The 27,084-nt window shown below is 45.7% G+C and overlaps 1 protein-coding gene across 4 annotated transcripts in view; it reads left to right on the top strand.

Moving 5' to 3' along the window:
- Positions 1 to 7,774: 7,774 nt before the first annotated feature.
- Positions 7,775 to 27,084, top strand: part of TRAF3 (TNF receptor associated factor 3) — a 67,861-nt gene continuing 48,551 nt past the window's right edge. For 2 of the 4 annotated variants that reach the window (XM_023537101.1, XM_011370935.2), the window contains exon 1: positions 11,402 to 11,413. The gene's annotated coding sequence lies outside the window, so the exon portion shown is untranslated. Of the gene's footprint in view, positions 7,886 to 11,401; positions 11,414 to 14,187; positions 14,323 to 27,084 lie in introns of those variants that run through there. The other 2 variants (XM_023537099.1, XM_023537100.1) reach the window with 2 other exon arrangements.

Genomic DNA, 27,084 nt, shown 5'->3' with positions numbered 1-27,084 from the left:
GTGTGTGGGGAGACCACATTTTGTTTCTGTGCTTATCAGTCGATGGACCTTGGGTTGTTTCTTCTTTCGGGATATTATGAATAATGCTGCTGTGAACACTCCTGTAGAAGTTTTTGTGAAAACCTGTTTTTATATCAGTTGTATATACAGCTGGATCATTGGTAACTCTATGTTTAACATTTTAAGGACCTGCCAGGCTGTTTTTCAGAGCAGCTGGGACATTTACATTCCTATCGGCAGTGTAAGAGATTTCAGATTTCTCTACATCTTCACCAACACTTGTTATTTGTCTTTTTTATTTTAGATGTCCTGGCGGGTGTGAAGTGGTGTCATTGTTGTTTTGATTTGCATTTTCCTAGTGACTATGTTAAGCATCATTTCACATGCTTATTTATTGACCGTTTATTTATCTTCTTTGGAAAAAATGTCTTTTCCTATCTTTTGTCTGTTTTTAAAGTTGGGTTATTTGGCTTGTTACTGAGTTATAAGAGTTCTTTACATATTTTAGATACAATTCCCGTATCGGATATATAATTTGTAAATATTTCCACCCATTCTATGGGGTGTCTTTTCACTTTCCTGATGGTGTCCTTTGATGCACAAAAGTTTTTTACTTTGATGAAATCTAGTTTATCTGTTTTTTCTTTGGTTTTTCTTTTATTCTGTTATAGGATTATATGTCTATCCTTATGTCTATGTTGTCTTGATTACTTAGCTTTTAGTAAGTTTTGACTTGGGAATCATTCACACTGGGTTCTTTTTCAAGATTGTTTTTTCTCTTCTGGATTCCTTGCATTCCCTGGTTCATTTAGGATCAATTTGTTAATTTCTGCAAAATGTAACTTTGTCTCTTTCATGATATAATAATACTGTACTGTCCAGTATAGTAGCCATGCGGCTAGGAACATGTGAAATGTGGCCGGTCCAGAAAGAGATGCGCTGCAAGTGTGAGCTTACAGCAGATTTCGAAGAGTTAGTGTGGGAAAAAGAACACAGAGTATCTCATTAGTAATTTTTTATATTAATTACACATTGAAATTTTATATTGGGTTAAATAATATACATTACATAAGTTTACTTATTTCTTTTTACCTTTTTAATGTGGCTACTAGAAGATTTAAAATTATATGAATCTCATTTATGTTGGACTCAAGTATTTTTTAATAACCTGGCATTCTGTTGTTTGGTTGATTGTGTTGTAATGATCATGTGATTATGTTAGAGTTTCTTTTTATTTACTGAGGTAATACCTGACATACATTATATTAGTTTCAGGTGTATAACATAATGATTCGATATTTGTAAATATTGTGAAATGGTCACCATATAAGTTTAGTTAACATCTAAAACCATACATAGTTATAGAATTTTTTCCTTGTGATGAGAACTTTTAAGATTCACTCTTTTAGAACTTTCAAGTATACAATACGGTGTAATTAACCATAGTTGTCGTGCCGTACATGACATCGTCCCCAGGACTTATGTATTTTATAACTGGAAGTTTATGTTTCAATTCCCTTCACCCATTTCGTGTCCCCTTCTCCCTGCCTCTGGCAACCACTAGTGTATTCTCTGTGTCTATGAGCTTTTTGTTTTTCAGATTCCACTTATAAGTGAGATCATATGGTATTTGTCTTTCTTTGTCTGATTTATTTCACTTAGTGTAATGCCCTCAAGGTCCATCCATGTTGTTGCAAATGGCAAGATTTCATTTTTTTTATGGCTGAATAATATTTGTCAGAGTTTCTTGATTCAGTTCTCTATTGTTGGACACTGGTCGTTTCCGGTTTGCTCTGTTCTACAGCGTTGTGACCTTGTAGCCAGGTCTTCGTGCACTCACTCCTTTGATGCTGCCAGGACATAGCAGGACTTGGGAAGTATTTGTGCTGTGTTTCTAAACTCTTAGAGTGTTGAGTAAGTGAATTATTGTTTTCACATTAACAAAAAATGATGTTTCAAGACAAGGCCGTAAACAGATTAAACAAATATTGGTCCAGCCCCCCGACAAGTCGGGTTTTGTTCGGAGAGTTGGGAACAGAGCAGTGAGTGAGTCCAGATTTAGCCCTCTTGACCTTCACGTTCTGATGGGGGAGAGGGGTAACCATGCAGATGGTGCTGGAGAGCAGTGCCGAGAAGGACGGGGAGACCGGCTCGTGCTGGCACGTGGTGGGGGCACGATCCTCACGGCCGTCAGGGCAGGCAGCGTTCGCGTCGGGACTGAGGGAAGCGGGGAAGGGAGCACGTGAAGACCCGCGAGAGCAGCGGTGGCGGCAGGTGGGTCAGGAATGACGGAGACCTCGAGGCGGGGATGTGCTCGACGTGTGTTCAGAGCCCCCAGGAGGCCAGTGTGGCCGGGGCTTGGGGTATTTTTTGAAGATGGAGCAGACAGTCTTTGCTGATGGATCGGGTGTGGGGTATGTGACCTAAACGGTGTTATGGTGCCATTTGCTGAGCCTCGGTCACTAGAGGTGGGGGACACCTGGAGTTCTGTTGAGGTGCTAAGTAGATGCACCGGTGGAAATCACGGGGAGGCGGGGCGGGGGGTACATATTTGGAGTTAGGAAAAGCCATTGGGACATCAAGCAGGTTGATAATTGCCCGTTAAATTTGGAGACATGGAGGTCTCGGGGACTTGGGTGAAGATGGTGTTGGTGGGCTGTGGTGGGTGGCGGGTGAGAGTGTCCAGGGGAGAACGGGACATGTGTGTTGACAAACCCTTGAAAGCATTTGCGCCCAAGTGGACAGAATGATGGCAGAGGGGGAGCTGCGGCCAGGCAGCCGCTTCCCCGCGCATGGGGGGGAGTGAGACCCACGGGGCGGGCAGGATTCAGTGCCACGGTGAGGGTGAGCTGGCCCGTGGGACGGGAAGAGCAGGCAGAGGGGGCTGGCAGGCTTCCACTCAGCAGTACGAGGAGGAGAAAAGCGTCACATTGCCTCAGTTTCCAGAAGCGAAGAGTGACAGGGAAGGGGTGTTGTAGGCTTTGTTGGGGAGCTCAGTGCAAAATTCGCATGAATTTTTACTAGGAAACATAAGACTTCACACAAATTGAGTTACTTTAAAGTGCTTACCCTTGGGATTCTCTGTCCTGTGCCGCTGGGGGTGTTCTGGTGGAAAGTTTGAGAAGCCAGTGTATTACTGCATTCTGTTGCTATGATGTTAAATCTCACCCAAGTGAGTATTTAACCTTAAAGAGTTTGAGATTCACTTACCCATTTTGTTATCCTTATTAGAGCTTTTGCAGCTGCTCCAAACAGCCCTCCATTTGTACGTCTTAATAGTCACTTGGCAAGCGGCTGCACTCTGCTCCGGGAGGCCGCGCTGGCGGTCGCGGGGCCCGGGGCCGGACGGCGGTGCCCTCGGTGCCTGCCTTTCCCACCCCTTTCTGAGGGGAGGATGCGGAGGAAGGCAGGGTCCCCGAAGCGCAGCACCCTCGGAGGACATTTCAGAGAACCTTTTTCTTGTTTCCTCAAAATCCTTAACAAACCCGCTGCTGCTCTGTTCCCCCTGGCGAGGCGCCGCGTGGAGAGCTGTCCGCCAGCCTCTCGCTGTACTTGACTCTCAGTGGGGAGTCAGCTGTTCGGCTTCCTTCCTATTTATCGCGTGGCCTGCTGGCTTTTCTTTCCATATGGTTTTAGTATGGTTAACCACCCCCTTTAGGTTCTTCGACCTTCTTAGTAGACAACCCTGTGGACAGCTTGGTCACCCCACAAAGTGACTTCATAGGGCGGAGCATGTGAGACATCCGAGGTCACGTCCCTCTTCCTGTTGACAGACGAAGAGGCCGAGGCCTGGGGGGAGCTCGGTTCGCAACTGGAGCGTCGATGACCAAGTCACAGCCCCTTGCTTCCCAGTCCTCCCAGCCCGGGGGGCCCTGCCCCTCCCTCGCCCATCTCGAGCTCCGAGGGCAGCGCCCTACCTGCCGGGCCCCAGCACCCTCCATTCCCGGGCGCTTCCTCGTCCAGGCAGAGAGGCCTCCCCTGACCCCCTCTTTGAGTGTCTGTCTGCAGGGTCACCTTCACCTTCATGCCCCGTCCACAGCTTGTGTGTGCCGAGTGTGACCGGGTGCTCACTTACTACTTCTTGTCTTCCCCTCAGAGAGTCCCGTGGAGGCAGGGACCGCCATCTTGGTTTGAGCCTAGGACATCCGGCATCTAGTGAGGAGTATGGCACACGCGTGCTCAAAAAGTTTGCACACAAACGGATGTGTAAATCTAGACTTAAGTCAGATTGCTCTTGTCTCCTGCCATTAAAGGGGCTCTTTTCTCATTGCCGGCCAGGGCTTGTCCTGCTGTCATCTCACAGCCCTTTGCTGCTCTCACGACCAGAAGTGTTTTGGAGTTTGGCATTTTTGAGATTTGAGAATAGAATTAGGGAGTACACCATATATTGCGGAACATCCCCAGGCATCACCTCGTAATGGGATTTTTGCAGCAACGTGCATGGCTGTTGACACCAGGCGATTAGCTGCACATTGTGTCGTGACTGGCCACCCGATGCGTTACAGACGTGTTTTCAGAGCTTTGGGGTGAGGGGCCGCGGACCTGTTTTGGTGAATGCGCGTCAGGCCTCGCGCCGCGTGCTGGAAAGGCAGAGGACGGGTGCGTCGCGCCTGCCCTCCCACGTGGGGCAGGGGCACGGGGCGCGGTGGTACAGCCGCCGGGAAGGCGGTACCGTGGGGGCTGCTGCTGGCCGTTTGGGGTGTGCCCACAGCCCTGGCACGGGGCACTGCCTGTGACGCAGGGAGTGTGGGCAGTGGTTGCCGGGCCGTCCTGGATCTCCTTCCCTAGGGTCTGGCTGTGGGGGTTCAAGGAGCAGAGAGCAAAGCTCAAGACAGGGCGCCCCGACTCATGATGTTCTATTCCCCTGTGCCCCCCTCCCCCGCTGGTGGGAGGGGGGCCCGGGTGGCTGTCCGAAGACCACCTTTGATCTTCTGTGCTGGAACGACCTGCCTGACCTGCCCGCGTGGTTGCACACTGGCTGCTGGCTGGGCCGAGGCTGTTTTAACATACATTTCTCGACTTTTAAAACATGAATATGCTTTAATTTTAATGTTTTTAAGATGTATTTTTGATTAGATAGAAATCTTTAAAAAATTTATGTGCTTTCTGAAACGGTGCTTGCATTTTGAAAAAAAGTTTAATTGCCAGGCTGCAAGAAAACTTGCCCTTTTTTATTAGAAAATGAAAAGCCAAACATGTCTAAATATGCATATTTCAAATCATTAAAGATGATATAAGGCAAAATAGCTTGTTCCTGAAGCAGATGGCAATCTGCATTATTTCTAAAGTTTTTCTGTGATCTTTTATAAATTATATAGAATGTATTAACTCTCATTGAACATGTATATTAAAGATTATTCTTTCAATTTAGAGTTATTTTTGTCCAACGTACTTAAGATTGAATGAGCCATGACAGTGTAGGAGAAGCACGCTTTTAGTCTTTTAGATTTTGTAAGAGATATTACAGTTTTCATAAAGACATGAGAACGGTCTTTGGCAATGTATTCTAAAATAAGACTGGAGTTTGTGTTGTAAAGACTTCCTTCAAGACACATTCTGGGGTTTTATGAGTGAGTGATGGTGGCAGGACAAGGTGGCATCACCTAGAGTTTTATTTGCAAATAGTTTATTTAACAGGGTTTAAAAGAGACTCCTTGTGTTTTATAATTACCCTTCTTTGGGGACCAGCCTGTAATGTAAAGCATATCTGGCGGTGTTATCTTTGCTACAGATGTACTATGTTTATGTTATTGGAAATGTTTGATTTCTTAAGTATGTGTGTGTGTGTGTGTGTGTATCGATAGATTAGATTGATTCCGTAGTTTAAATGTTTGCATCTGTATTGCATATAAAAACATGTCAGTTTCCAAGTGCGGCCTTTAGAGTATTATAGAGTATTACAGTATAGTATAGAAGGCTTTTTTAAAAGGTCATAGTAGAAACGTTTTATGTGTTTAATTGCTTAAACATTTTCTTTCACTGAGATTATTTTTTTCAAAACACTGAATGTAACATGAGAAAATGTTAAATGGATACAACACTATAAGATTTTCCACAGAAGTTTTAATTCACAATGAGGCATACTGGGAAGGCTCCATTAACTTAACGCTTTAGATGGTATCATCATTTTGGAAAAACCACTTCACCGCAGGGACAGTGTTTACAAAAACTGAAGTCCTCTCTGCACTGACGTTGCTTAGCTGTGCATAGGTAGTGAGTGACGGCAGTGTCAAAACCAATTTAAAATTACCTGTGTTGTCAATATGCAGATTTTCTTTATTCAGTATTTACACTATGAATTTACCAATCTGAGTAATTTGTAATACAGTAGCATAAAACCAATCAGACCTACCAGACTGAAAATGTGTGCATATCTAAAGTGGTTTCTTTTCTTGATTTTGGTTAAGTTAACAGAAGTATCTTCACATCTGTAATTTCTGGTAACTTAATGAGAACACACTGAACTTTTGGGTCACAATAAATTTTCCCATTATGTAAAATATTTTACACACTGGTTGACTCATTGTGAATTGTGAGTAGACATGATTCTCTTCCTGCGGAAAATAGAAACACATTGTAATGACGGTTTCAGCCAATTACAGAATTGTGCTTAGGTTACCACCTTGCTTTCTGTCAGCTGAATTGTTGAAAACCTTGAGATGGGCAGACGGCAGTAGGAAGGAGCTCGGAGCTCTTTTTTTAGAGTTAGAGGGTGTAGTCTTTCTAGAAATCAGTGAGTTTTATACATAGGCTTATTTTTGTTTTTTATGAGTTTTATGTTCAGTTAATGAATGTGTTTTCTTAGACTGTATTGACTTCAAGTCTTGTAAATATTTCTGGGTCTTAGAAACCTCAGCGTTCTTATTTCATAGTAAGAACCATGTAAACGAGCACTTTTTGGTGGTGATGGGGTTAATAGTTTCTCTAGTGATACTGCCTCGCATGTTTAAAATGCTACATCTGTGTATGTATGTAATTTATATTTTATGATAAAGTTAAAATCAGCTTATTTCTTGAAAAATTGTTGATCTCGGAGATTTGGGGGGGAAAAAGTTACCCCAAACAGTTATAAGTTATTTTGAATAGTGAGTAGCTTATTTAAAATTATTTGGAAAGTGTACCCTCAAAATAATGCATGTTTGGGGGCATAATTTTCCTTTTTTGTTTGTTTCTTTGAGATGGCGAGCTACATCTCATGAAGCGACGTTGATTATCAGATGTTTGGCCTTTGGCTTGATTGTGTCAGCCTTAAAAAACATAACTATCGAGATAGTCATACACCACACAACTCACCTATTTTATGCGTCCAAGTCAGTGGTTTTTAGTATATTCACAGTTGTGCAACCATTGCCTGTCTCGGACACTTCATATAAGCAGAATCATATAATACGAGACCTTTTGTGTGTGGCTTTGTTTTTTTGGCATATGTTTTCAAGATTCATCCATGTCATAGGCTATGTCAAAGGTTGTTCCTTTCTGTTGCCACGTGATATTTCATCGTGCGGATGTACTACTTTATGTGTTCGTTAGTCCATTGATAGACTTGGGGTTGTTAGCCCTCTTGGCTGTTATGAGTAGTACTGCTAGGAACAGCCATGTACAAGTGTTCGTGTGCACATGTGTTTTCATTTCTCTTGGGCGTGTACCTCGGGGTTCCCATCAGCTTTTGGTGCTCCTTTGGCCTACTGTTGAGATTCCAATTTGTGTTTGTAAAGAGGCTCTGCTACATGTGACTGGGCTTCTGTGACCTTTGTTTGTGACCCGGTGACTCCTGTTTCATGCTTGAAGCCCCTGGACCCCCTGATGCCTGGAGAAGGAGCCAGTTATAATACCCTTCTTTCCTGAGACCGGATCACATCTGATGGTCATAACAGGCTCTTGTCAAGTAAGTACTCTGTTAGGTTTTTGGCAGATAATTCTGTTCTGTATCTAAGCCAACTAAATCCTGTCTGTATTTTATATTTTTCTTACTTTCTTCTCTCTTCTTGGTGATACCCTTTGTTCTTTGGCCTCAGAAGCAGGCGGTAGTGACTCTGAATGAGTTGTCTATACATTCCCTTCAGGCAGTATACCACGCCTCTGGCTTTTTTTTATGGTAATTTTGGTAACTGGGTTGCTTATTTTTGAAGTAATAAACACTTTAAGAGAGTAGTGATACTCTTGAGCATTTTGTTAAGTGTGCAAATGAGACCTACAGGGATGTTTCCATAATTTGTATCAAATTCATGTAAATGTGCATTAACACTCTTAGCTAATTGCCTGAGTTAGATTAGGAATTTTATTACTGCTGTTTAATTAAGGAGCAGATCCTGCCATGGTCATTCCAGTTAATGGTGAGAGTCCTTCAGGTCTCTCGTCATGTGTTTCAACTGAGTCGAGCTTGGAAAGTTATTGAGTGCTTTGTGGATGCAGGCTGTATTTTGTAACCGTTGTGCCTTACATTTCGAGAAGTGTATACTTTTGGGAACCTTTCACCTGCATCATATCAGTTAAAAAAGTGAGGTTTCTAGGATAGGCCTTTCCTATAGACAAGAAATCCCAGATTCCGGAAGGGCGAGCGGTGGGTGGTGGAAGTCGGTGTCAGAGGAGGCAGAGCGCCCCCTCCGCTCCGCCCTGCACCCTGGGCCGAGAGGCGGCAGGATGTGGGCAGACCAGGCCCTGCCCTCGCCAGGTGGTGCCAAGCCCACAGCACCAGACAGCTGACAGCCACGCAGCACGTGCGCTCAGAAAGTTATTTCTCCTGTTGGAGCCTCACTGCTTCCTAGTCTGTATCGTGGAGACGATAGGAAGCCACCCCACAGGCGCGTGGGGACCTGGCTCCAGGGCACTGAACATGCTCGCTGCCCTTGGTTTTCAGAAGGCCGACCCGGAAGGTGGTTTGAGTGGTCCTGTAGCGGGCCCCTTCTCATCGCCCCCTCCTCCGACCTTCCGCTACTGGCCCTAGAGCCCCGTGGACTCCCCCACGCCCCCAGGGTCGTCTCAGCCCCTGGCCAGCTGTGGGCCCCACCCCTCCCGGTGGTGTCTCTGCTGGAAGGCATGAGAGTCCTGATGCAAGACCCCTGCCGGCTCCCCCAGACCCTCTTGGGAAGGCCCACAGGCCAAGCACAGGATGCTGGCTCCCGGGCCAGGCCCAGGGCCTCTGACAGGTCATAGGAGACAGTCGAGTTACCACGCTGCAGCTGCCTGGGCCTGGTGGGGGGTGAGACTGCCTCAGAGAACCGGCCTTGATCCCCCACTTGAAAGGCAGCGTGTGGAGGTGCACCGGCCTTTATGTGCCCCAGGCGTTTGATAGAGTCCCTCCGAGTCGGCGCAGCCACTCCGGCGAGTCTGTGAAGCAGTGACGGCGAAAAGAAATCTCACGCTGCCTCTCTCTGCCTTCTGCTCTGATCGTCCGCCTCGTGCTGCGAGATTATCTAGTCAGTCAGGAATTTACACGAGGTGCGGCTGGTTTGGTCTAAAATGTTCATTTAGTCACATCTCACTTTTGGGGAGACCAGGGTTGGAAAGCAGCCGTATTTCCATAAGTCTGATCCGCCTGTTCCCACGAGTGAAGCCCCCAGGGGAGCATCTTCCTTTGGGCTGGCGTCAGTGACCTTTGGTGGGTGAGTAGGGTGTGGCCTGCGCAGCCTGGGCCTGGGTTTGAGTCCCGGCTCTCTCACCTGGACTGTAACTGGCTTTCTCTGGGCCTTAGTCTCCTCGGCTGTCAGACCCCTCACAGAGTGACAGGCGATTGTGTGTGGGAGCAGTGATGGCTGACCTTCGGGGAGCCGCCCACGAGCTCCAACAGCGCTGCTTTAGGCACTGCAGATACAAACGTGCCAGCCACGCGGGCCTTGGTGGGCTCAGACGCAAGGGTGTCCCTTCCAGGAGCGTGGTAACTGCCAGGGATGACGAGCCCGGAGGAGGGGCCTTGCTGCTGGGGTGGGAAGGGCGTCGGTGAAGACCGGGGTGAAGACGGGACGAGGAGAGGGTCCGGAGCCTGCGCTGGGGAGGGGCAAGGTAGATGGAGGGGCGGCAAAGCCAAGGGTTCTCAGAGCCAGCGGCGGCTTCGTGCCAGCAGGCCAAGGGAGCCACCAGTGCCCTCCTGAACTCAGTTGCTCATTTGCCCGCTGCTCTGCTGAGCACCTGCCCGATGACAGACTGGGTGCTGAATATGGGGTCGTACACACAGGTCTGAACAGGGGCCACTTAGACTACGGTCCCCGCCGGGAGGTGGTCACCACCATCGGAAGACAGCCCTTACTTATGGAGGGGCAGTGCAGTGGTGTTGCATGCCACAGAGCCGCCCTGCTAGGTCCGGAGTCTGCCACCTCCGCTTGGTCAGCGTGTGCCATGAGCGAGTGTGTGCCTCAGGTACCCGGTGCTCGGGTGTCTGTTAGCTGCGGTGACGGCAGTGCCCGCTCAGGCTTCAGATCAGAGCCGCGCAGTCTTGCTGGGGACTCCCCGGTGCATGGCGAGGAGCGGGCACACCGTTGCGGGGCTGTCCTCCCCTCTTCTCTCCCTTCACTCCGCTGAGTGCTCATCCCCTGGCTCCTGTTAAATGTCCCTTCTGCACAGAAGCTCCCCTGGGTCTCCAGCAGCTCCGGTTCTGCCTCCGTCAGTATGCTGGCCCTCCTCGTGCTGGGAGCCACGTACCCCCGTTTGTCTTCCCCACCGGAGGCCCCGTAACCCCGGGGACCTTTCACACAGCGTGCGGTTCCTGCACACCCAGTGGGTTGGAGGAACGGACGACAACCACAGGTCACTTAGTGAGCATGCTGCTCTGTTAGGTCCCTTTTTCTGACTTTGGTTTCTCTTTTTTTTCTGAATTGGTCAGTGGTTTACTGTTTCAAGAGCTCTGACCACATCATGGTTTTTACGACGCCGTGAAGGTAGCTGGGTGTCAAGGTGATCGCTGCCCACAGAGGCGCTGGCGGTGCTTACGGCGCTGGCATTCCTGCGGCTGGCTGAGGATTGTCACAGGGAGCCCTGAGCACTGAAGCCGTGTGTGTCATCGTGCATGTTTCATTCAGTTCAGCGTTCTCACCCAGCACGATGCTTCGTCAAGGCCATCCTCCAGTGAAAACCACAAACCAGTCAGCCTTTAGGGAGCAGGTTGGAAATCTAGAAATGCTCCCCCCGCAGGCGTTGGCAACATTTATTTAAAGGGCCTTACAGAATCTTTGTGATTCAGAAGGCAGCTCGCTTCCTGTGCCAAGGAGTCTCTCTCCTGCGCTCTGGCTTCTGAGACTGGGAGCTTTCGGAAAGACTGCAATGCAGGGGTTGCCACAGTCCCTGTTAATATGCAAACGGCCGGCGCCGAGGTCTTTGGCGCCCCTTCACAGCCTGCAGTCTGACGGAGGCGGCGATGAAGGCAGCACTCCCCGGGACTTCGCCGCGCGCGGTAAGGACGGAGCGTGTTCGGAGGACCGCGGTGCGCAGCGCGGCCTGCAGCGGCTCTGTTAAGCAGCGGATGCGGCGGGCTCCCCGGGAGTGCGGCCCGCGGGCGCCTTCGCAGCCCGTGCACGGGAATTCCGGGCTGTTCTCTGTGTTCACATGGTGGGGTGTGAGCAGGCGAGGGGCTGGAGAAAAGCACGCACAGTACGCGTTTTAGATGTTTGTGAATAACCCGAGTAAAGGTGAGGAATTAGGATGGAGCAGGCCTCTTCAGAGCCTAGAAAATAAAACTTTGGTTTCTTATTAAGGATGGTTTGGACATTTAAACAGTTATTTTATTTAGTGTTGACACATGCCTTCTAAATAAATTATTGAAGATGTTCTGTAAAGAGATCTGCCTTTTCTTTGACTTACTAACCATGGTCGAGTTCCAGAGATGGAGATTTGCGTGTCAATGTTTATTTCTTTACCTTAGGCAATGACAGTTTCATTAGTCTGGCATGGAACGTTTTGTTTCACAAAATCTCCACCGTGGGGCCGTGGATGATGAAGTCTGATTTCCTTAGTTCTTATTTGCCTTCAGATACGTGTTTTCGGGTGTGTGCAGCGCCGCTGTCTGAGGTGAGTGGCTCCTGCCTCCAGCTGCTCCTCTGTGTTTGTCTCAGAGGGAGGCTGAGAGTCAGAGTTCAGATTCGTTTTGCTGTAAGTGGTGGCCCCACACTGTATTAAATGAATTAGGGGTGGTAATTTATATATGTCCAATGCTGGGAAACATAATGCCAGGGTTGCCATGGTAACTGCATGAATTGAGAAAAGCTTATGAATGGCTCTGACCCTCCTGGCATGTTAAGTGAGGTGTTCCAGCCAAGAGCGCTATTCACAACTAGTGTGAGCAAATGCAGCTTCCCGTGCGCGGCACGTCCTGTCCCCTCGGTTACCAGACTTGTCCACGCAGCACCATTCTTTCTCTGGTGACAGGATCTGCCTTAGTCTCTTGGTTCCTGGCAACAAACTGTGGTCGAGAGGTGGTTTCCACTTCCGGTTGGGGAACTAGCCTGTGTGTACAAGAACCCAATGCCTCAGTCTGTGGGCGGGGTACGATGGGCCAGCAGTCAGTCCTCGACATCGCCAGGGCACCGTGGCAGCCGTGCGCCATGTGGTTCTGGCAGAGCTTCCTGTCCTCGCGAAGGGCCCTTTGCCAGGAGCACACCCCGGGGCTGTAAGGACCCCAGGGAAGCAGCCCTGTTGTCTGCTCCCGGTATAACGGTGGGTGGTTTGAGAGGGGGAGGCCCAAGTCAGAAAGACCCACGTTCAAGTGCCAGCTTGTGAGAATAACAAACGAAGGCCTATGTCTCCATTATCAAAGGATTGCACTATTTGCTAGAAATGTGTGTGGCATGGTTTCTTTGCAAACCAGCTCCCCTTGTGCACTTAAACTATAGCGATATCTTAACTGCAGGGGACTGAAATATCTGTTAATATTTTGTCGAAGGCCTCTAGACAGTCCGACTGCCTTGGGGACCGAGATCTGAGGCAGCCCTGGGGATGGTGGTGGCTACTAAGGCAGTAGGTCCTAAGAAAGGGCCCAGCCAGGTTTGGAGAACATTTCCCGCTTGTGCAGAGTCCAGTGTCTTTGTTAGTAAACATTCAGAGCATACAGTTTGAACTTTAACTCGAAGGCAGAGTTCTCTCAGGCTCACACCAGTGGGCATATTCTGTGGCTCACCTACAGGCCTCAGTCAAGAATCTTTATCTAATTCAGTCCCTTTACAGATGAGGACACTGAGGCCCAAAGAACTTGTGCCGCTGGGTGAGGGTCCCAGAGCAGGTCAGGGCCACGTCTAGAGTCTTCTAGGGGTCGTGTTCCTTGATCGTTTTTGCTTTCCTGTTACCACAAAGCCGCCTGTTGTAATAACAGGAATACAGCTCTCCCATTGGTAATTTAGGAAATTCCTGTCTTCCCTTCCTTCCTTCTTCTGTCATTTATTGAACTTGTTCTCAGCGTGCTGGAGGCTTCCAGGGCGGGGAAGAGCGCGCCCTCGGCCCCTCTGGAGTGGCGATGAGAGAGCCGTGCCCTGCACACAGAGCCGCCGCCAGAGCATCCAGGCCGTCTGCCCGTCTGCGGTGTTTCCACGGAAGCCGAGGGCTGCCTTGCCCTGGCGGGAGGCGTGGGGGTGTGAACCTGTGTCACCTGTCAGATAAGGGCCCGATGCTGTATCTTCTAAGGCAAAACAACGTAGTACTATTATTAGGTGCAGCTTCCAAGTTACAGCTTATTACAGATAATAAGAGATTCAGCTCACAGGACTCAGAAGACAAACTGATTTTTAGCCAGATGCCATTGAACCTGGAATTTGGAGGTTTTATCGTAGAACTTACTTAGGGTGACGTTGCGTTTTCCTAAGTGGCCTCAGTGAGATCTCCCATCCTGTGAATTCTCACAGTGGCACTTTGAGCAGGAGCCAGGGATCTCTGTCCCTTCCCTGTGAACCTGGGTCAGGTTTGTGACCCGCCTCACCCCATTGTACGGCACAAGTGATGCTACAAATGACTTCTAAGCTAGGGCTTGGTAAGGGTCCAGTTTTCGCCTGGCTTCTTTTTTAGGGTCCTTGCTCTGGGGAAAACAAGCCGCTGTGCTGTGAAGAGAGCCAGCCAGCTCCTGCGGGAAGAGACAGGGCGAGGCCCTCGAGCAGCCCAGTCAGCAGCCGCCTGGCATGTGAGCGAGTGGCCTGTCGGGTGACCCTGGCTTTCCGCTTGCCTCAGGTTCTGGCTGAGCCCCCAGACACCATGGAGCAGCGATGTGCTGAAGGCACTGTCTTCTGTCCAGGTCCCAACCCGCAGAAGCCGTGAATGTGACCAGTGGCGATTCACGCCACTGCATTTAGGGCCAATCTGTCGTGAAGCCTAGTCACTGGAATCCTTAGCATTTTCATTCACCAATAGTAGGTGTGTTGTTTTATTAGATGTAGAGATGAACGAAAAGCGTAAGAAATTAGTGGCTTTTTGGATAATCAACCTTAAGAATTTTTAACAGTTTCTAAAAGAGAATTTGCGTGTCATAAACTCCACCCTGCTACAGTGTACAGTTCGGTGGTTTTTAGCATGTTCCAGTTGTGCATCCGGAACATTCATCACCCTCAATAGTCGTCAGATCTTAACCTAATTTACCCAACAGACAAATAAAAATGAAAGAGCACAGTTACTGTACATTGTGTTAAACGTGGTGCCATGAGTCTTGGACGTAGTGGGCACTCGGGCCATGTTTGTTGAGTGCGTGAATTCAAATTGAAGAGCGAAGGTGATAACCTGACAGGTAAAGTTGGGTTCGAGGAGTCCTGTCACGTGCATGGGAGTTCTTGTTGGGTCTTCGATGAGAGGGGAGCTTTAGACTGTGTTTTCGTGGAGGGGGCTGAGGGACAGAGACCGTGCTGTAAACAGGAAGGTCTCCCTGTCACAAGAGGGCAGCAGGCAAATTCAAGTGCATGACGTGCTTATGCGTTCTCCACCGTACGTCCATGTGCTCGTGCTCCTGTGTGCACCCCCACGGTGTGTGCATTCCCTTGCCACACACGCACGCATGCACAGAAGTTCACATCGTGGGCAGAAGCAACATGGCCCAAAGAGGAATGGGTTGCTGACAGCCTGGACCAGGGGTCAGCACACTTTTTCTATAAAGGGCCAGATAGTAAGTGCTTTGGGCTTTGTGGGCCCGTCCTGCATCTCCGCTATGGCAGAAGGTACGTAACCACTGAGTGCGGCTGTGTCCCAGTGTAACTGGTTACAGAACAGTGGGCTGTGGTTGGCCTTCTCCTGGCCTGAGTGACATCTGTGCCACCTGCGGGTCTTTGGTCCTGCCTGTTTCCTGTTCAGGATACTGGGCAGTTAAATGGCCATTCTCACAGCACTTAGCCCAAGCAGCCCCCCATTCCGAAGGCTCTTTGAGAGCAAGAAGCACATTTCTCATTGTTGGATCTCAGCTCAGAAGTAACGGGAACCCAGTAAATGGCTGAATAACTTTGGAGCTCTGAAAGTGAGAGCTGCCGTAGATTTGGGGATGGTGGGCAGAGATGACACAGAGGGAATAGGGCAGTAGGCTGTCCGGTAGCACCCGGATCCCGTTGCTCGATAGGCAGGTGGTAGAGTGTGGGAAAACCCAGACCAGCGAGAACAAGACAGGAACACAGTGTAGAAGTGTCCCTTTGGCCTGTTACATGTAGGCGAGAGTGGGTGACATTGCCTTTCTCAAGGGAGAGCCAATCAAGAATCTTAGAAGTAACCTTTTAGGTGGAGAAAGAGTTCTGCTTTTAGATACTGAGGACACTGACTAATCTTGATAGGAGGAATCATGTGACCTAGAAGCCCTGAGAGTCCACCTTAATCAGGTCTCTAAAGTGCCTTAGCACACAGCGTGGCGCAGCGTTCCCCGGGTAGTGTGGGTGACACGAAACCCCAAAGGGGAAAACCAGCGCTTTCCTCGACTGTTCACACCATTCAAGTCCAGATGGGGGGGTGTTCACTGGTTTACGGTAAGTGAATCCGGCACAGGTGTTAGAAGCATGTGATAAACTAAAACTAAATTCAGCAGTATAATCTCATCAAAATTGTTCTTTGACTTAGAAGAATAAAAATTAACTGAAGGAGGACAGTATCTTGACTTGTCCAAAGATGATATTCAATTAAAAGTGATACATTTTTACACAGGTAAGTCCTGCATCTGTTGCACAATCATAGGCAGATTCATTAGTTAGGACTATTATGCAAGGGTCTTCAGACTCTCGGATTGGAATAAACTCCCCTTTTGCGAGCTTCCCTATCGACTCGTGCTCAGCCATCGGACATCAATATAACGAGGTGACTTCTGTTTCCTGAGTGATTCCACTGGCCCATTGAAACTCCCTCAGTGCAGCTGATGGAGGTGAAACATTTTGTAGAGAAAGGGTGTTGTGAGTTTTCCACAACACCAGAACTGCCTCTTTAATATTCTAGACTATTGAGGGAAGATCGTGACATGTTAAAAACCTTGAGAAGTGGCCCCGTTCAGTCCCTGGCCCCAGCCCTGCGTTTCTCGGGAACCCAGCCCTGGAGCATAGAGGAGAGGGTGGGAGCCCAGGGCGATGGGCTCCTGCCCCGCCCTCCCTGGGCCTCGGTGCCCAGAGCACAGGAGTCTGCCTGCCTTGGCCTGGGACCTGACTGGGACCCCCAGCTCCTGGAGCGTTCTTCCCCTCTGTGCTGCCTGCGGAAAGGTCTGATGGCGCTGGGCTGCTTCCCCACCCATTTTGAGGCATCTGCTTTCCTGCAGCTTGCAACTACAAGTCTTGTAAAAAATGCGTTTCCCACGTTCCATTTACTCATCTGAAAACTCTGATTATAGTATTAATTTAGAGCAAGACATCTATTCTGAGTTGTTGAAAACAGCTCTTGTATCACCTTTAATACAGATATTTTTGAAAAATGTAATTTATACCTGGAAGTGAGCTGCAGAGGTTTGGTTTTTTACGTGGCAAAGCGTGAGAAGGAAAGTTTCTTTCTAACAAATAGTTTTCTAACTTCTGGCCATCAACCCACCCATTCAGTTAATATTTATCAACATAATACTTTACCATATTTATTTTACATATGCATACGTTAATATATATGCTTATATCCTTGCGCTTGATATATATTAGTGTGTATATATGTATATCCTAATTAACACCAAGCAGAAGTACAGCAGAAAGTTCAGTACCCTAGGATTATAATGGGATTGTTTTTCCCTATATAACCTATGAAATGAGATATCATACTGATGTTCGTTACTGAGCCACTTTTTAAACTCTTGATTTTTCTTACTGCATTTACCTATGTTTGTAATTTTAAAATCCGAAAATTACAGAAGTAATTAATTTCTACTAATTCTTCAGATTATGGCTTAAACATCTCAGGGAGGCTTTCCCTGCACCCGCTTCAGTGGGTGTCAGTGGCAGGTTCACCGCGGGCGTCGCTGGGGTAGCTTTCGCGGCACCCACGTGCCCGCGCGCACACAGTGGCTCGTGCTGCGGCCCCTGCCCTGTAGCCGGTCAGACCTCTCGGGCGGGGCGCCTCTCCTGCCCGCTCCTTGCACAGCGCCTGCCCCCGCCTCGGCTCGCGAATGCACGGAGAATGGATCGGCGCGCGGTGGGCACTGGTCTCCCTCTGAGGCGCTGGACGCGCCGCGTCGACCGCTGCCTTGACAGAGCCGTCGCTGTTTTCAGGTGTTTTCTGATTCAACCAAGAAATCTTCTTCCCGTTACTAACTTACTGTTATTTTCATATTATTGAATACTTCTGTTTCCTCCCTCTTCCAAGGAGTAGGAAAAGACTGAGATAAGATGACTTTTTGTGTCCTCAGTGGGTCCTTCCTCTTCTGCCCTTCCCTCAAGTTCTTTCTCAAGGAAGCGAGGGTTAGCAAATTTGAACGGATCCTTCTAATTCTGAGTATAGAGATTGTTGAGGACAATGAGGTCATTTTGAGAAACTAGTAAAACCTGCCCCGGGACTGTTGATGTTTTGATTTATAGGACATTCTCTTTCATTTTCCTCATGACAGGTACCATGGGGGATGACTTCTGTCACTCGAAAACATTTATCAGGCACCTGCGAGAGTGGACAGAGGTGGGCCCTCGGGTCAGACAAGCCGAGGATTGGTCCCAGCTGCTGTGCACCCTCTGGGACTGAGCCAGGGGCTGTGTGCAGGGTGTGACGCCAGGCGCAGTGGGGGCCGCAGTAGGGGATGGTGCTCGTGCCCGGCCCTTCTGGGCACTCCCGGCTGCCGAGTCTGTCCTGGAGTCATTACTGGCACTGCTCTAGCACGTAAATAGGATTTATTTTCATATTATTCCAGTAGAAAACTATATTAATGTGGCCACTTTATTCATGTAAAAAGTGTTGACAGTAGAACATTTTATGTTCAAAATATTGATTAATTTTGGGGGAAACCTAGGAGATTTGATGTTGCATAACAAATCTCTTTAAATTCACCGAGTAAACTGCAGTGAATCATAACTGTATTAAGCAAAAGCCAGCATTGCAGAATAGAGTTCATGTGGAAGGCTGATTAGCTGTGCGTTTCAGGGTGACCTGGAAAGATCTCACGCTTTGTGCAGCTGTAAGTTAGAACAGCATGGTCACTAGGGCGCCGTGTAGGGAGCTTCGTGCCGGTCGGTCGAGCGGTGTTAGCAACGGGGTCACATTTGATGAGGTAGATTTACTCCAGGGCACTTACGTAGCATGAAGAATATTAAATTCAGAGAGAGCCTAGCATTATTACCCTGGGTAGTTTAAATTTTCAGGATGACCCTACCGATTGGTAGAGTGTCCGACAGTTCACAGTTTAGGATGAAAGTAAGTGTCCCATGGGAATGGAAGTGCGTTCGTGATGTCCGATGAGTGAGACTTCAGAACCCCGCCCCAGTGCCAGAAACAAAACTAAACATACCCTTGCGTCACAGTTCCGAAACATGGTTTCCTTCACCCAAGGACAGTTTAAACTGTCACCCCGCGCCATGGGGTAGTCATTTCACTCTCAACCAGCTCTTTTCCTTCTTCCCGATAAATCCATTTGGATAATGCGTTTCAAAAGTAAGCTAAATAATTTTAGTCAATTCTCATATTAAAGTAGCTAGAAACTAAGCAAACTATCGTCTAAGTGATGTGAAAATTCCATTTTGGCCTCGCCAAGATCTCACTGTCTCCCTTGGAGTCAGATGAGTCCTAAGGGAACAGGGAATAAACAGACAGGGGAGGAAAGTGGGGAGTGCTTTGTGACTTTGGTATCTAATCGTTAAATTCATTTGAGTTTCACAAGTTCTGGACTATTTTTTCAAAAAATTAGAACAATTTCACAGTCTTTACTTTTCCACCAAACTTAATACCATACAAATTTTAATTAAGAAAAATCCTTCTTTTGGTCATTCCATTTGAAAACATTTTCCTGCACCTGTGCCTTAGAAAATGAAGTGCCCGATGTAGCAAATGTGTGGAAACGGGCGCAGGTGCAGAAGCTCGCATTCCACACGGACGAGGTGGCCCTTTCTGCTTCCCAGCGCTTTCGTACCACTCTTACTAGAGAGGGCGGGAGTTGGGGATGCTTAGGGAACGAGCCAGCTAACTTTGGAAGGGTGGTAATCCTGCAGGATCGGGAAAGGAAGTTGCTTGGTTGGTTTGCTTTTAATTGAACTCTTATGTTTGGAGACTGGGCACGTACTTTGACCAATAAATAAATTGACTCGCTAGCAAGTGCTACGTGGCTTATTTTGGCATACCTCATAACATAAATATGTCTCTTGAATATACATAACTGTTGTATAGTGTTGTTTTACAGTCACAGTGTTTTTGTGGCATATACTTATTAGTAATTACATATGAGACTTTTTATATTCTTCTAGTACTTTCTTATCTACAAAGTGGGAACATGTACATATAAGACCGTTCATTGCAACTAGAAGTAATTAGAGCCTCGTGCTTCACATTTGAAGCCTTTCTGTTTCTAAGATATCTCTGAGAAAGAAAACATTAGGGTGCCAGTTCTGGTAAACTCTGGTAGTTGAAACGTATCAGTGTGATTCTGCTTTCTAAGGAAGTTGTTCTGGAGTCCTCCGCTTCTGCCAGCATGCAGTAACAGGGACCGGGTTTATGCTCCACCGGGACGAGGGTGGGGTGACCCAGATACTTGCAAACTTTAAGGGAGCACCAGAAAGCTCAGTAAATGAGATTAATAACATTTTACTGCGATGCTTAAAAAAACAAATTTGATGCAAAGAAAATCCATGATGGAAAAAAAAACATTTAAAATAAAGACAGGGTCGGCATTAATGATTTTTCCTTTCGCTTTAGCTCTATTGTGGCTCAGCTCAGCTGGTACTGCGACTGATACTGTCTTTACTGAAAATGTTAATATTTTGTTTTCTCATAGATTTTTGCATTGTGATTTTATCTCATTACCAAATTTTTTGGCACTCCGTTAAAATTTGTATCTGAGGCAAATACCTCACTCACCTCACCCTAGTCCCAAACCTGACTCCCATCTTAAACAGCTCAAACCAGGCGAAGTATATGAAGCAACCGTTTTCAGACCCTGGTCAGCAGGAAGGTTAGTGCTGTGTTCCCTGAAATAAAAGAACACAAGTGATATGAACCCTATGATCGTTCCAGCTTATTCTGTAGAGCAGGGGTCCGCAAACTTATTCTGTCAAGGGCCAGATAGTAGGCTTTGCAGATCAAGTGGTCTCAATTACAACTACTGAACTCCGCCTTTGTTTGTGGCTGCTTTCATACTATTTAAAAGAATGGGTGTAGATGTGTTGCAATAAAACTTTATAAAAACAGTTAGCAGGTTATATTTGGCCTTCAGACCGTCATTTGCTGGTCGTGGCCTAGAGAGAGTTTCCACATTACAGGGCAGCAGGAGAGCATCCAGAGCCCATAGGCCTTAGTGAAGCGACAGAACAGAGGTCAGAGTTTGGGGAGCACAAGGCAGCTAGAACATGAGGGGCAAAGTATAGGAGAAGAGGGAGCTACTTAGAGAACCTCAGAGATCTGCAGAAGGACCCCCTTAAGGCTTTGACTGAGTACTTTTGAGAAGAAGCACCTCAAAGTCAGGAAAAGAGCCTCCAGAAAGGAGTAGCCTTCATGTCGGGCTGAGCTGGTTTGTGTTCCCGCTACCCAGGGTGGTGTCACTTAGCCAGCGGTCCCCAATCTTTGTGGTGTCGGGGACCAGTGCTCCTATGAGAGTCTGATGCCTGACGACCTGAGGCGGAGCTGAGGCGGTGATGCCGGCGCTGGGGAGCGGCTGCAGATACAGATGAAGCTTCACTCGCTCACCCACCGCTCATCTCCTGCTGTGTGTGGCCTGGTTCGTAACAGGCCACTGACTGGGACCAGTCCACGGCCCAGGTTTTGGGGACCCCTGAGTTAGACCCTTTTAAGGCTTATTTTTTAATCTTTGTTAAGGTGGGTTCAGAGCAACTTTTTCGTTTGGGGCATCGGATAGATTCAGGTAATGGGGCTAAGTTAGCCCTTAGACTAAAATGCTGCTGTGGTCCTGCCCTAACTCTCCAAGTAACTTAACTGCAGTCCCAGAACAAAGCCCCAACTGTGTTTAAAAGGATACACTAGTACTCAGCATTCAACAATATAAAAATATTTCAGTGCCTGGCATCTAATAAAAATTACCAGACATGTAAAAAAGAGAGAAAAATATGATATTAACCAAGAAGAAAACAAATTGGTAGAAACAGACCCAGAAATAACAAAGATGACGGAATTAGCTACAAAGACATTAAAATAACTATTATGAATAAGTTTCACATATTCAGGAATGTAGAAGAAAAGTGAGCATGCTGAACAAGAAAGACTGAAATAGAACTTCTAGATATAAAAAATGTAATATCTGAAGTGGAAAATGCAGTAGAAAGATTAATAACAAGTCAGCGCCACAGAAGATCAGTGAACTTTAAGACATAGCGATAGAAACTATCCAAAATACAGCATAAAGAATATAGAAAACGGAACAAAATAATAGCACTCGTGACTTTGGAGTCAAAATCAACTGTTCTAAAATATGTATAACTGGAATTTCAGAAGAGGAGGAGGGAATGGAAACAATATTTGAAGAGATAATGGCTAAAATGTCTAAATTTGATGAAAATTTAAATCACGAAGCTCAAAAGAGTAATCAAAGAAAACCATTTCAAGGTACCACATAATCCAATTGCTGAAAAAGCAGTAATAAATAGGAAAAAAAATTAAAGCAGTAAGAAGAAAAGACACATTACAGAGGACCGAAGATACAGATGACAGCCAGCTTCTGGTCAGAATGTGTGCCAGCCAGAAGACAACGGAGTGACGCTTTTAAAGAACCTAAAGGAACTGTAAGTTTAGAATTCTGTAACCAGCAAAAATATCTTTCAAAAATGAAAGTGAAATCAAAATTTCTAGGCCAGTAAAAGTTGACAGAATTTATCTATCAGCAGAACTGCACACCAAGGAATCGTAAAGGAGGTTTGGATAGAAGGAGGCTCTTTGGTGGCCGGCAGTCTACCTTTGCCCACGCTGCCATCATTCTTAAAACTCTCAAAAGTCTGTAGGCCCTGGGTGGGTGGCGACTGGCCTCGGTGTCCTTTTGTTGAGTGGCCCCAGGCTCACCACTGGTGCCAAATCTGAATCTGCATTGACTTGATGAACATCACTTGCCCCACCCTGGGGGCTCCCTGAGACCCCACCTCACCCAACTCGAGTATCACCCAAGGCTCTTTCAGTGGCTGAGCCTTATAGGCAGCTGGCAGACAAGGGCAGGCCTCGGGGCCCTCTGTGCCTTTTGCTGAGCTTCCCCACGCCTGGTACTGGTGGCAGCCGGCTTCAGTTCGCTGCATGGCTGTTCCCACACACCTCCAGGTCCACCACAGGCAGCTGCCAACCTCGAATCACTTTGCTGCTCCTACCAAGTAGCCCCAGGCTGGTTATGAGCAGCAGTTGACCTTGATCTGCACCAGAGCCGCTCCCAAGAGGCCCTAGAACCGACACACCCAGTAGCCAGCCTCAGACCACAACAGAGCACCACCTGATTAGCCCCATAAGCAGCACACCCAAAGGGTGGTCTTGGCAGGCACAAGAGCCTGCTGGGGCGAATCTTGCTTTGTGCGGTCAGCCCCCGCACAGCTCCTGCTCTATGATCATGGCCAATCCTCACAGCCAGTCAGCCTGAGAGTGAATTCCACTCACTGACGTGCCAACAGCAATCAGGGCTCAACTACAATAGGAGGGCACACACAACCCACACAAGGGACACTCCTGGAGCACCCAGCTCAGGTGATCAGGGAGAATGTGCCACTAAGCCCCACACTACACCTACTGCATAAGGCCATCCTGTCAAGACTGGGAGACAGACATAGCAGCTCTGCAGAGTACATAGAAACAAATACAGAGAGGCAGCCAAAATCAGGAGACAAACATGTTCTTAATGAAAGAACAGGAGAAAACTCCAGAAAAAGCGCTAAACAGAACTACCAGCAGAGTTCAAAACACTGGTTATAAGGATGCTCAATGAACTTAGAATTTCAACAAAGAGATAGTAAGCATTAAAAAGGGCATAGCATAAAAAATAACCAGTTAGAATTGAAGAATATAGTAACTGAAATAAAGAACACACTGGAAGGAATCAACAGATTAGATGAAGCATAGGATCAAAATCAGTGGTTTGGAAGAAAAGGTAGCAGAAAACACTTGGTCAGAACAGCAAAAAGAAAACATAATTTAAAAAATGTAGTTTAAGGGACCTCTGGACAACATCAAGTGTAACAACATTCCCATCATAGGGACCGGAAGGAGAAGAAAGAGAGGAAGGGATGGAGAACCTATTTAAAGAAATAATGATTGACAGCTTTTCTAACCTGGTGAAGGAAATAGATATACAATCCCAGGAGAATCCCAAACAAGATGAACCCAAAGAGGCCCACACCAATACACATCATAATAAATGCCAAAGGTTGAATACGAAGAGAGAATCTTAAAAACAGCAAGAGAAAGGCAGTTACCTACAAGGAAGCTCCCATAAGACTGTCAGCTGATTTCTCAACAGAAAATTTACAGGCCAGAGGGATTGGCACGAAGTATTCAAAGTGATTAAGAGCCAGGACCTACAACCAAGATTACTCTACCCAGCAATGTTATCATTTAAAATTGAAGGAGAAAGAGCTTCCCAGACAAGAAAAAGCTAAAGGAGTTCATTACCACCAAATCAGAATTATAAAAATATGTTAAAGGGACTTCTTTAAGAAAAAGAAGAAAGTGGGATATATAGATAATAAATATCGATAATAAAATGGCAATTCCTGTATACCTGCCAATAATTACTTTAAATGTAAATGGATTAAATGCTTCAATCAAAAGACACAGGATAGCTGAATGGATAAGAAAACAAGGTCCATACATATACCATCTACAAGAGATCCACGTTAGATTGACATACACAGACTGAAAATAAAGAAAAAGAGATTTCATGCAAATGGAAATGGAAAAAAAAAAAGTTGGAGTAGCAGTACTTATATCAGACAAAATAGACTTAAAACAAAGGCATAAAAAGAGACAGAGAAGGACATTTCATAATGATAAAGGGAGCAATCCAAGAAGAGGATCTAACCCTTGTAAACATTAATGCACCCAACATAGGAGCACCTAAATACATAAAGCAAATATCAGATATAATGGGAGAGATTGACAGTAATTCAATCATGATAGGGGACTTTAACACCCATTGACATCAATGGATAGATCTTCCAGATAGAAAATCAACAAAGAAACAGCAGCCTTAAATGATATATTAGATAGATGGACTTAATTGATATTTTTAGTGCATTTCACCCCGAAGCAGCAGAATATATACTCTTTTCAAGTGCACATGAAACATTTTCCAAGATAGACAACATGTTAGGCAACAAAACAAGTCTCAATAAATTTAAGAACATTGAACATATTAAGCATCTTCTTCGACCACAATGGTATGAAACAAATCAATTACAAGATAACTGAAAAATACACAAATACACAGAGGCTAAATAACATACTACTAAACATTGAATGAGTTAACAGTGAGATCAAAGAAGATAGATATTTTGAGATAAATGAAAATACAACAACCCCCCCCCGCCCCCAAAAAAACCTATGGGACATATCAAAAGCAACTCTAAGAGGGAAATTCAAAGCAATACAGGCCTACCTCAAGAAACAAAAAAAATTCTGAAATAAACAGCATAACCTCATACCTCTAAGAACTAGAAAAAGAACAGCAAACAAAGCCCAAAGTGAGTAGAAGAAGGAAATAAAGATCAGAATGGAAATTAATGAGATAGACCTTAAAAAAATACAAAAGATTAATGAAACTACGCACTGATTTTTCAAAAAGCTAAACAAAACTGATAAACTTTTAACTAAGAAATCTTCTTGAAAAAAAAGAGATAGGACCAAAATAAATAAAATCAGAAATGAAAGAAAAGTATGAACTGACACCACAGAAATACGAAGAATTATAAGAAAATGCCATGAATTGTATACCAACAAATTGGATAATCTAAAAGAAATTGATACATTCTTACAAACATATACTCTTTCAAGACTGAATCAAGAAGAAACAAAATCTGATCGGACCAGTTACTACTAACAAAATTGAATCTGTAACCAAAAAACTCCCAAAAAACAAAAGTCCTGGACCGATGGCTTCACAGGTGAATTTTACCAAACGTTCGAAGAAGAATTAACATCCATCCTTCTTAGACTATTCCAAAAAATTCAAGAAAGGGGAAGGCTCCCAAGCTCATTTTACAAGGCCACCATTAACACTGATTCTAAAACCAATTGAAGACATTTAAAAGAAAAAAAGAAAATTTTAGGCCAATATCCCTGATGAACATAAATGCAAAAATCCTCAACAAAATATTGACAAACTGAATTCAGCACTACATTAAAAAGATCATACACCATGATCAAGTGGAGTTTATTCCTGGGATTCAAGGGTGATTCACTGTCTGCAAACCAAGTAATATGATACACCACATAAACAAAATGAAGGATAAAAATCATATAATCATACCAATAGATGCAGAAAAAGCGTTTGACACAATCTAGCATCCATTTATGATAAAGACTCGGCGAAATGGGAATAGAGGGAACATACCTCAACATAATAAAGGCTGTATGAGACAAACCCACAGCGAACATCATACTCAATGAGGAAAAGCTAAAAGCATTTTTCTTATGGTCAGCAACAAGACAAGGCTGTCCACTTTCATTACTTTTATTCAGCATAGTACTGGAAGTCCTAGCCACAGCAGTCAGACAAGAAAAAGTAATAAAAGGCATCCACATTGGAAAGGAAGACATAAAACTGTCATTATTTGCAGATGACATTATGTTACATATAGAGAAACCTAAAGATTTCACCAAAAAAAAAAAAACTGTTAGAACTGATAAGTGAATTTAGTAAAGTAGCAGGGTACAAAATTAATATTCAGAAATCAGTTTTGTTTTTATACACTGATAAACTATCAGATAATTAAGGAAACAATCCCATTTACAAATGCATCAAGAAATAAAATACCTAGGAAAAATTTAACGAAGGAAATTATGTTCTTAAAATCATGTCATTGAAGAAAGAGATTGAAGAAGGTACAGATAAATGGAAGTATATACCATGCTCATGAATATGAAGAATTAACATTGTTAAAATGTCTATACTACCCAAAGCAATCTGTAGATTCGATACAACCCCATCAAAATACCAATGGCTTTTTTTTCACAAAACTAGAACAAATAATCTTAAAATTTATGTGGAACCACAAAAGACCCTGAATAGCTATAACAATCTGGAGAAAGAACAAAGTTGAGGGTATCGTGCTACCTGATATCAAACATTGCTACAAGTTTATAGTAATCAAAACAGTATGGTACTGGCATAAAAACAGACACATAGATTAATGGAACAGAATAGAGAGCCTAGAAATAAACCCACGCCTACATGGTAAATTATGCCAAAGGAGGTAAGAATATATAGTAGAGCAAAGACAGTCTATTCAATAAACAGTGTTGGGAAAACTGTAAGACTTAAATGTAAGACTCAAAACCATAAAACTCCTAGAAGAAAACATAGGCAGTAAACTCTCTGACATTGCCCTTGGTAATATTTTTTCTGATATATCTCTT

Source organism: Pteropus vampyrus, unplaced genomic scaffold (assembly GCF_000151845.1).
Source record: "Pteropus vampyrus isolate Shadow unplaced genomic scaffold, Pvam_2.0 Scaffold178, whole genome shotgun sequence".
Classification (NCBI taxonomy): domain Eukaryota; kingdom Metazoa; phylum Chordata; class Mammalia; order Chiroptera; family Pteropodidae; genus Pteropus; species Pteropus vampyrus.
The sequence above is the reverse complement of the archived record's forward strand: the minus strand, read 5'-3'. Positions and strand labels throughout refer to the sequence as shown.